Source organism: Mytilus trossulus, chromosome 8 (genome assembly GCF_036588685.1).
Source record: "Mytilus trossulus isolate FHL-02 chromosome 8, PNRI_Mtr1.1.1.hap1, whole genome shotgun sequence".
NCBI lineage: Eukaryota > Metazoa > Mollusca > Bivalvia > Mytilida > Mytilidae > Mytilus > Mytilus trossulus.
The window spans coordinates 15,458,135-15,469,284 of record NC_086380.1 but is presented as its reverse complement, the minus strand read 5'-3'; positions in this window follow the sequence as shown (position 1 = coordinate 15,469,284).

Sequence of the window (11,150 nt, the reverse complement as noted above, 5' to 3'; positions counted from 1 at the left end):
AGGCAGATTGAAAGATCAGGGGGCTATCACCATTGCCCTTTGCCCTTTGTCCTAAAAAATTTATAATTTATAACTGAAAAGTGACAATATAAGCCCTCCATAGATATCGAATATAACAATATTCTGGGAAATCCTTCTAATACAACCTTTATATATACAGAGTCTATAATTTAATTAAATTTTATGGACATTGAATAACCAGGGGGTCTCACACTCATTTAAGCGGTCTCAGGTAGGTTTTCACTGTATATTTTGAATATCCAACTGGCAATTTGGGCGCTCCGTAAACATGAAAGACAGGAAGTGTACCCAAATTCCTTTTAGTCACGTTTGTATCTACCTATTGACTAGATGTCTGCTTAATATTAGGCAGATTGAAAGATCAGGGGGCTATCACCATTGCCCTGTGCCCTTTGTCTTAAAATTTTGATATTTTTTAACTGAAAAGTGACAATATAAGCCCTCCATAGATATCGAATATAACAATATTCTGGGAAATCCTTCTAATACAACCTTTATATATACAGAGTTTATAATTTAATTAAATTTTATGGACATTGAATGAACAGGGGGTCACACCTTCATTTAAGCGGTCTCAGGTAGGTTTTCACTGTATATTTTGAATATCCAACTGGCACTTTGGGCGCTCCGTAAACATGAAAGACAGGAAGTGTACCCAAATTCCTTTTTGTCACGTGTGTATCTACCTATTGACTAGATGTCTGCTTAATATTAGGCAGATTGAAAGATCAGGGGGCTATCAGCATTGCCCTGTGCCCTTTGTCCTAAAAAATTTATAATTTTTAACTGAACAGTAACAATATAAGCCCTCCATAGATATCGAATATAACAATATTCTGGGAAATCCTTCTAATACAACCTTTATATATACAGAGTTTATAATTTAATTAAATTTTATGGACATTGAATGACCAGGGGGGTCTCACCCTCATTTAAGCGGTCTCAGGTAGGTTTTCACTGTATATTTTGAATATCCAACTGGCAATTTGGGCGCTCCGTAAACATGAAAGACAGGAATTGTACCCAAATTCCTTTTAGTCACGTTTGTGTCTACCTATTGACTAGATGTCTGCCTAATATTAGGCAAATTGAAAGATATCAGGGGGCTCTCACCATTGCCCTTTGCCCTTAGTCCTAAAATTTTGATATTTTTTATCTGAAAAGTGACAATATAAGCCCTCCATAAATATCGAATATAACAATATTCTGGGATATCCTTCTAATACAACCTTTATATATACAGAGTCTATAATTTAATTAAATGTTATGGACATTGAAAGACCAGGGGGTCTCACACTCATTTAAGCGGTCTCAGGTAGGTTTTCACTGTATATTTTGAATATCCAACTGGCACTCTGGACGCTCAGTAAACATGAAAGACATGAAGTGTACCCAAATTCCTTTTCGTCACGTGTGTATCTACCTATTGACTAGATGTCTGCTTAATATTAGGCAGATTGAATGATCAGGGGGCTATTACCATTGCCCTGTGCCCTTAGTCCTAAAATTTTTATATTTTGTAACTGAAAAGTGACAATATAAGCCCTCCATAAATATCGAATATAACAATATTCTGGAAAATCCTTCTAATACAACCTTTATATATACAGAGTCTATAATTTAGATAAATTTTATGGACATTGAAAGACCAGGGGGGTCTCACACTCATTTAAGCGGTCTCATGTAGGTTTTTACTGTATATTTTGAATATCCAACTGGCACTTTGGGCGCTCAGTAAACATAAAAGACATGAAGTGTACCCAAATTCCTTTTCGTCACGTGTGTATCTACCTATTGACTAGATGTCTGCTTAATATTAGGCAGATTGAAAGATCAGGGGGCTATCACCATTGCCCTGTGCCCTTTGTTCTAAAATTTTGATAATTTTTAACTGAAAAGTGACAATATAAGTCCTCCTTAGATATCGAATATAACAATATTTTGGGAAATACTTCTAATACAACCTTTATATATACAGAGTTTATAATTTAATTAAATTTTATGGACATTGAATGACCAGGGGGTCTCACCCTCATTTCAGTGGTCTCGGGTAGGTTTTCATTGTATATTTTGAATATCCAACTGGCACTTTGGGCGCTCCGTAAACATGAAAGACAGGAAGTGTACCCAAATTCTTTTTTGTCACGTGTGTATCTACCTATTGACTAGTTGTCTGCTTAATATAAGGCAGATTGAAAGATCAGGGGGCTATCACCACCGCCCTGTGCCCTTTGTCCTAAAATGTTTATAATTTGTAACTGAAAAGTGACAATATAAGCCCTCCTTAGATATCGAATATAACAATATTCTGGGAAATCCTTCTAATACAACCTTTATATATACAGAGTTTATAATTTAATTAAAGTTTATGGACATTGAATGACCAGGGGGGTCTCACACTCATTTAAGCGGTCTCAGGTAGGTTTTCACGGTATATTTTGAATATCCAACTGGCACTTTGGGCGCTCCGTAAACATGAAAGACAGGAATTGTACCCAAATTCCTTTTAGTCACGTTTGTATCTACCTATTGACTAGATGTCTGCTTAATATTAGGCAGATTGAAAGATCAGGGGGCTATCACCATTGCCCTGTGCCCTTTGTCCTAAAATGTTTATAATTTTTAACTGAAAAGTGACAATATAAGCCCTCCATAGATATCGAATATAACAATATTCTGGGAAATCCTTCTTATACAACCTTTATATATACAGAGTCTATAATTTAATTAAATTTTATTGACATTGAATGACCAGGGGGGTCTCACACTCATTTAAGCGGTCTCAGGTAGGTTTTCACTGTATATTTTGAATATCCAACTGGCACTTTGGGCACTCCGTAAACATGAAAGACAGGAAGTGTACCCAAATTCCTTTTAGTCACGTTTGTATCTACCTATTGACTAGATGTCTGCTTAATATTAGTCAGATTGAAAGATCAGGAGGCTATCACCATTGCCCTGTGCCCTTTGTCCTAAAATTTTGATAATTTTTAACTGAAAAGTGACAATATAAGCCCTCCATAGATATCGAACGTAACAATATTCTGGGAAATCCTTCTAATACAACCTTTATATATACAGAGTCTATAATTTAATTAAATTTTATGAACATTGAATTACCAGGGGGTTTCACACTCATTTATGCGGTCTCAGATAGGTTTTCACTTGTCTATATATTTCTTTTTTGGGCATTCCATAAATATTTCTATTTATAATTCATAATGTTTTCTAGAGTTAGTGGTTTTTCTTTTTGTTTAAAGAAATATCATGTATAAAAGTAAATCTTTGAAGTTGTTTTATTGACAACAATCTATATTATATAAAGACAAATATGCAACATAGAAAAGGGTTTATATTCGAGGACAACGAGAACTTACAACAGCTTGGAGAGGTCATTTTACGATTTCCTACGTATCTTATCAGTCATTATAACTATGAAAATCATGTTTTTAATGTTATCAAGTATTTCTTTTTTTTTTCAAGATTTTCAACAAATTTTTGAATATCCAACCGACTGCTAGCAGCCGGTTGGATATTGAATATCGAATATCGAATAACGAACCGGCTGCTAACTTCACATACATGAGGGTAAACTGTCTGTAACTTTTTAATCCAATTTAATTCAATTATTTTCCGTGATCGTACAAACTTTGAATGCGATTCACCAGGCTGCTTATTTACTACTTCTTAAGGTTGAACTACTAAATATTTAAAAGGATGGTTGTGCTTCTTAAGGTGTTGGTAAATGATACTTTTGAATTTATTTGGTCTTTTAAAACGATACAGATGTTCTTGCGTGCGTTTAGATAAATATCGTCCAGTTTCTCCTACGTACTGAATACGTAGAAGTCAAGTATATGGAACGCCATAGCTGTCTTCCGTTGTTCATGTTTAGTATATGCTGTGCTCATTTAATTATTTTCAGCGGTTTTTCTCGATTATGAGTGCCCTTTTCATTATGTTCAGTAGTATAACAATTGTGTTGAGCAGTAACATCATAATGATCAGTAGAATAATCATTATATTGTGCAGATCTGGTATTATATTCAGCACTTTAATCAATATACTTAGCAGTTTTGGCTTTATGTTCAGTAGGTAATTATTCTATTGAGTAGATTTGTCTATATATTTAGTACTTTTGAAAATATCTTCTGTCAACATATTTGTATATTATGTAGATGTATCATTATGTTGACTACAGAAACCGAAATATTCAGTGGTCAAACACACTTTATAATCAGTAGTGTTATCATTATGTTGAGTGAAATAAATATTATGTTCTGTAGATTGATCATTATGTTCTGTAAAATATATATTATGTTCAGTACAAACAACTTTATAATCAGTGGTCAAAATGTTTTATGTTCGGTTCAAAAAATATTATACTAGGTGGTTAATCAATTATATTCAGTGCTTTTTTCATTATGTGGTGGTGGTAGACTTCCGGAAATAACCGAAAACATACGAAGCCGGACAATTTTTTCGGGTTTATTTTCATGCTGTGTGCTATACAACGTGCTCTTGCAGGACCTAATCTGCAAACCTTTCGAAAGTTTAAAGATTAGAGGATAGAGGATGACACTTTTCAGCACCTTGCTGATTAATACTTGATCAGACTAGGTGTTAAAACTATTGGTGATAGAATAAGATTGAGGGAAGCGATGAGGAAGTCTCTGTGACTAAATGACACAGAAATTAACAACTATAGGTCATTATAATGCCCCCAATAATTAGAAAATCCCCCTCGTAGTCAGCTATAAAAGATGGAGGAAAGATACCAGAGGGAGAGTCCCCGAAATGCTGTGTGGCAGACAGTGTTATTAATTAATTATTAGCTCCCTTGGTAAAACTCCAAATTTCAGATTAAATGTATTTCCTTGTTAAACAATTTATATGAAGCTTAATAAGTAAATATTTGTTAATTGCATAGTTTTTGATATTTGAATTCATTGGTTAAAGATATTTATTTATATTGTAAAATTTAATATTTGCATCGTCGAAAAATCTTTGCTTACCTTCTTTGGATACCTTCAGTGAGAAAGTTATATATGGTTTATTATATACGTCTCATCTCAGTTTATTTATATACCGGCCGTGGAAAGTTAGGTGGAAGATAGACAAAATAGATATAAACTCTAGATGATGGAAGAATTAAATGTGGACTGACACTGCAAGCCAATATTACAAAGAAGATGTGGTATGATTGCCAATGAGACAACTATCCACAAAAGACCAAAATGACACAGAAATTTACAACTATAGTTCATCGTACGGCCTTCAACAATAAGCAAAGCCCATACCGCACAGTCAAAAAACAAAAGACAATTCTTATCACCATCTTACGGTGTTTATATATCTCAACTTGTACGAGTCGTAAATATAGCTCAACATGCAGACTTCTTTTACGTTTACGTATTTCACATCCAATTGTTTATGGAAATATTCTGTATATAGCACAAAAATGTCAGTATTCACCGTAGAAACTAACAAAACTTTTAAATAGACTTAATAAGAAGGAATATAGTAACGATACTGTTGTCAGATCATTAAAGATTGCATATTTTGGCGTTAATATTGATACACTTGCAGGGTCTTTGCATCGGAACTAAACATATTTATTCATAAACCAGTTGTTGGCATGACACGGCTTATGTTCTTCTCATATATGTTATGATACTAAAACCCTAACGGGGAGGATTGTGCCTGATATTCATATGATGAAATCATAATCTTTCAATCAGTTTAATTGAAGTCTGGAGCTGGCATGTCAGTTAACTGCTAGTAGTCTGTTGTTATTTATGTATAATTGTTATTTTGTTTATTTTCTTTGGTTACATCTTCTGACATCAGATTCGGCGTTACACTTAAAATGCGGCGTCGAAGAGGGTGTTTGACTTCGATTATTTTTTGCAAGTTTTATTCGTTTTTTTATATTGTTGGTTGATTTTGGTTCTGTTCGTTTTGTGATGTCATTTTATCAAAAATTACGTCGAGTTGTGGAAATCTAGTTAAAAATACTGTCGCAAGTAATGTAGGAAGGAAAGATGGGACGGAAGTACATGTATACGGTTTTCTATTAAAAAAAAATTATCATAGGATATTTAACTCCACTGACTGACCTAAGAGGGGGCCCGCGCCAGTCATGCTTCAGTGATTCCCTATATAAGCAACCAAATTTTTTCCCAAAAAGGGGGGGCGGGTCCCCTGCCCCCCCCCCCCCCCTAAATCCGCCTCCGATAGTTGTTAATTTCTGTGTCATTTAGTCACAGAGACTTCCTCATCGCTTCCCTCAATCTTATTCTATCACCAATAGTTTTAACACCTAGTCTGATCAAGTATTAATCAGCAAGGTGCTGAAAAGTGTCATCCTCTATCCTCTCATCTTTAAACTTTCGAAAGGTTCGCAGATTAAGTTCTGCAAGAGCACGTTGTATAGCACACAGCATGAAAATAAACCCGAAAAAATTGTCCGGCTTCGTATGTTTTCGGTTATTTCCGGAAGTCTACCACCACCACATAATGAAAAAAGCACTGAATATAATTGATTAACCACCTAGTATAATATTTTTTGAACCGAACATAAAACATTTTGACCACTGATTATAAAGTTGTTTGTACTGAACATAATATATATTTTACAGAACATAATGATCAATCTACAGAACATAATATTTATTTCACTCAACATAATGATAACACTACTGATTATAAAGTGTGTTTTTGACCACTGAATATTTCGGTTTCTGTAGTCAACATAATGATACATCTACATAATATACAAATATGTTGACAGAAGATATTTTCAAAAGTACTAAATATATAGACAAATCTACTCAATAGAATAATTACCTACTGAACATAAAGCCAAAACTGCTAAGTATATTGATTAAAGTGCTGAATATAATACCAGATCTGCACAATATAATGATTATTCTACTGATCATTATGATGTTACTGCTCAACACAATTGTTATACTACTGAACATAATGAAAAGGGCACTCATAATCGAGAAAACCCGCTGAAAATAATAAAATGAGCACAGCATATGCTAAATATGAACAACGGAAGACAGCTATGGCGTTCCATACAAGTAAGCAGTTTACTGGTGCATTATGCTGTAACTGCATGCTGGTTGTTCCATTGTTTGACCTGAATAACCAATAAAATATCAATGTACATTTAAGGGAGATAGCAATCTAGAATTATTTTTACTTCAATTCTGTGTTATGAGACATTTGTGAAGAGCCAATCTACTGCTAATACCAGATGTTATTGGAAAAACTTTTAAATTTTTTTCCTCAATATTTTGTTTAATTCTAAATAATTTATATTTTGATAATATAACAATTGTGGATACTATGTTTGGGTGTTTGGCAGTGTTTTCTAACAAAAAGAGTTCTCTGGTTTTTCCCATAGGGTTCTATATTATTAGCTGTGTTGCACAATGACGACCAACCTGGGCATTGAGAGTGTTGTTTATTTAATATTCAGTTTTTTTATGTTCAAAACTTCATGAAAGAGGCACTAATTGCATTGGTTATACTAAATGACTATGACAGTATATATTACACATCTTTGATTTTGGATACATTTGTAGCTAGGAGAGGAACACATATTAGATTCAACTGTTGATGTGATTTTTTTTATATAGGAGATGGTATCTGAGAACATGTATTTGCGTACTATTTTCACTATTTGTATGGTTCTTTTTATGTTACTTAATTTGTGGTGCATCTTCCCAGTTTCATAAGGAAAAAAGTAAACTTCTGTGTTATTTTTATTAATTCGTCGAAAATATCTTCTCCAAAGCATGGAGAAAGCAAAAAAAAAATGTTTAGACCAGTATGAAAATGATATCACCAAAAGAACATGTGTGGGCATGCTTCAAAGACTCACAACTACTACAGAAGTCATCTGATAAAAATTCTTGTGGATATGAACATCTACTTGATATGTCTTAATATCTAAAAAAATATAGTATTTAAAAAGAACAGTAAAGCATGTTCTGTTATTCACACAAATTAAAAAATAAACGAATGAATGATAAATATTGAACAATGAAATATAATTTTAGAAATTAATAAGGCAAGATCTTTTTGTTTTTCTTTCATTTTGTTAACGTACTAAATGACCACTTACACACATGACTAAGTCGTCAGTAGGCAGTACAGATGTATAAAAAAGTGTTAAAAAACACCTACGAGCATCATGTCGCTAGTAGCACGAGAAGCATTGTTTGGTAAACGTGCCTTTTTTAATTTAGCCTCTAGACAAAAAAAATGTTTGGTTCAAATCTAAATAAAATGCTTTAATCTCCCCACTACAACTTACATTGTACATAGAATAAATACAACTTTGACAATTCACTGTGCAGATGAGAGTTGTCTATCAGATCTTTATTTCACAAAGAATGAATTGCATAACAATGAACTGAGCTCAAAGCAAAGCACTTTAATAGTACACTTAGACAAAGAGCTTAATCCAGTGAAATACTTTGTACTACAGCTAGGTCCTTCACAAACATCCATCTGCCATAACCATATCCCATTAACTTGCCATGCCACATGGTTGGATCAGAAGTCCTGAAAAAAAACATGTTTTTTTTTTATCTTATTGTCAGTATATACACTGATTAACATTTTCACAAATTTTTGGTATAATCATTCGGTATCTAGAAAGCACAAATTGCTTCATGCACAAATTGATAGAGGTTGAGTGCCCCTCTGTTGGAAATAAGAACATACCTCCACCTAATCTTAGTTAACTGGTAAAGAAACATTCAAAACAATAATATATTCTAAGACTTCGTCAGTGTCTATTTACCATCAGCACTGAATCAATAATAAATGTATATATACATAAAGTGTTTTTAAGTTAAAATATTGTCCGAAAACTGGAAATCCCCCCTTCTAGTATTGAATAAAACCCAAAACTCGGTAATTTAAAATCTAAAATCTTCCAATAAAAAATAAAAAAGTAGCTGAGCACGTCAATAGATATGCAAAATTTACCAACGTGTCATGCAAATTGTTTCATATTATAAAACAAATTTGGGTATTGCCAATGAGACAGCTTCTCACAAGAGACCAAATGAGACAGATATTAACAACTATAGGTCACCGTACGGCCGCCAATAATGAGCAAAGCCCATATAGCATAGTCAGCTATAAAAGACACCGAAATGACAAATGTAAAACAATTTAAACGAGAAAAATAATGTATGTACAAAAAAATTAACGCATATATATGTCAGTAACACATCAACAAACGACAGACTTACGGCAGGCACATATGCATGATATAGCTGAATGTGCCAGAGTTAAAACATATAAAAAAAAAAAAAAAAAAAGTGGGGTTTGCCACATCTCTGGAGTAGCAACTCTCAAATACTTTTTTATTTAACAAATAATACCTGTATGACTATTTCAATAGTTTATTTTACAATGTTATGTAAAATACTGTATGTTGTATCAATCATATATGTTATGTGTATATGCCCCCCTGGGGACCTAATTTGGAAAATAAAATTTATCTTATCTTATCTTATCTTATCTTATCTATCTTATACTGAGCACGATCCAAACCCATAATAGATATAGGAAGATGTGGTGTGAGTGCCAATGAGACAACTCTCCATCCAAATAACAATTTAAAAATTAAACCATTATAGGTTAAAGTACGGCCTTCAACACGGAGCCTTGGCTCACACCGAACAACAAGCTATAAAGGGCCCCAAAATTACTAGTGTAAAACCATTCAAACGGGAAAACCAACGGTCTAATCTATATAAACAAAGCATGGCAAATACAAGAACAGAGTTTAGTTTCAGTTTTCCACTGCCAAGCAAAGTTTGCTGTCATTATTTGAATAAACTTAAAACACAGATTTCAATCAAATCATCGATTATTCTGTGTCTAGATTTTATATAAATGATGTTCACTACACATTATCATTTTCATTTTGTCATCCGTAAAAATTGATGCGGCCGTGTAGACGCACTGAGATAAAAATACCATAGGGCAATATTTAAAACAAACTGGTGAGATATTCAGTCTTCAGAAATCATTAATAGTCCGGCTGAGACTGTTGTGACAAAGCTAGATGTCTAAAATTTAACATTCAATTTTTTATAATCGTCATGGCAAAAGGATACAATTTGTTTTAAAGAGTTGATTTGGAAGTTCTTTTGTGTACATTTTCCAAGTTACCAATCCATGAATATTTACAACGACTTAAGCATATTTTCTTTTAATTGTGGAACACTATGGTCATCGATATTAGTATAATAAGGGACCAGGGACTTTCTATACTATAGTGACTTTACTATAAGAATAGAATAAGAATAAGAATACTTTATTAATCCAATTATGGACCCTTGCGGGTTTTAAATTTCATACAATGATTACAATGATTTGTTATAACAATGAAATAATAAAATGAAATACATGACAATAGAACTCTGAACAGTTATTGCATGCACATGGAATAGAAAGTAATATGGGAGACAATCAATCAATTTCTGTAAGGATTATTTCCCTTTAAACAGATATGGTGTTTTGAGTTGCATACAAATGATATGCAACCCCAACTGATTAGATACAAGGGTATTTTTCTCCCATGTACACACAGCAACCTATTACTAGATATTTATGTATATAATTATATTTTTTGACAATTGCAGGAATATGATAAGCACCTTAGAGTTTTACTGCAGTTTGTTTATAAGCATTTACATATTAATAGAAGAAATATGCATACACATAAAGAAATGTGCACTTAAATTAAATTTTTGAATTTAAAATATATATATATAGATAAACTAAAAGAGATTTAGCCATTAACAGAATTTGTGGATCTCAATTGAAAACTCTGGATAAGAAAAATGCATAACTTTTTCAGTATATGTTGATCTTCAGTGGTCATTAACCATAAAAATTTTGATTTGCAGTCCAAGTTATTGAAATTTTGACAGTGTTCATGAGCTTGTGCAAACAGTGATTCTCTACATTGATTATACAATGGACAGTTAATTAAAAAATGAAACTCATCTTCAATATCATTATGAGAACAAAAATTACAAGTCCTCTGTGACCTTTCTATAGGTTTGTTCTTATGTCGCTCTTTTTCT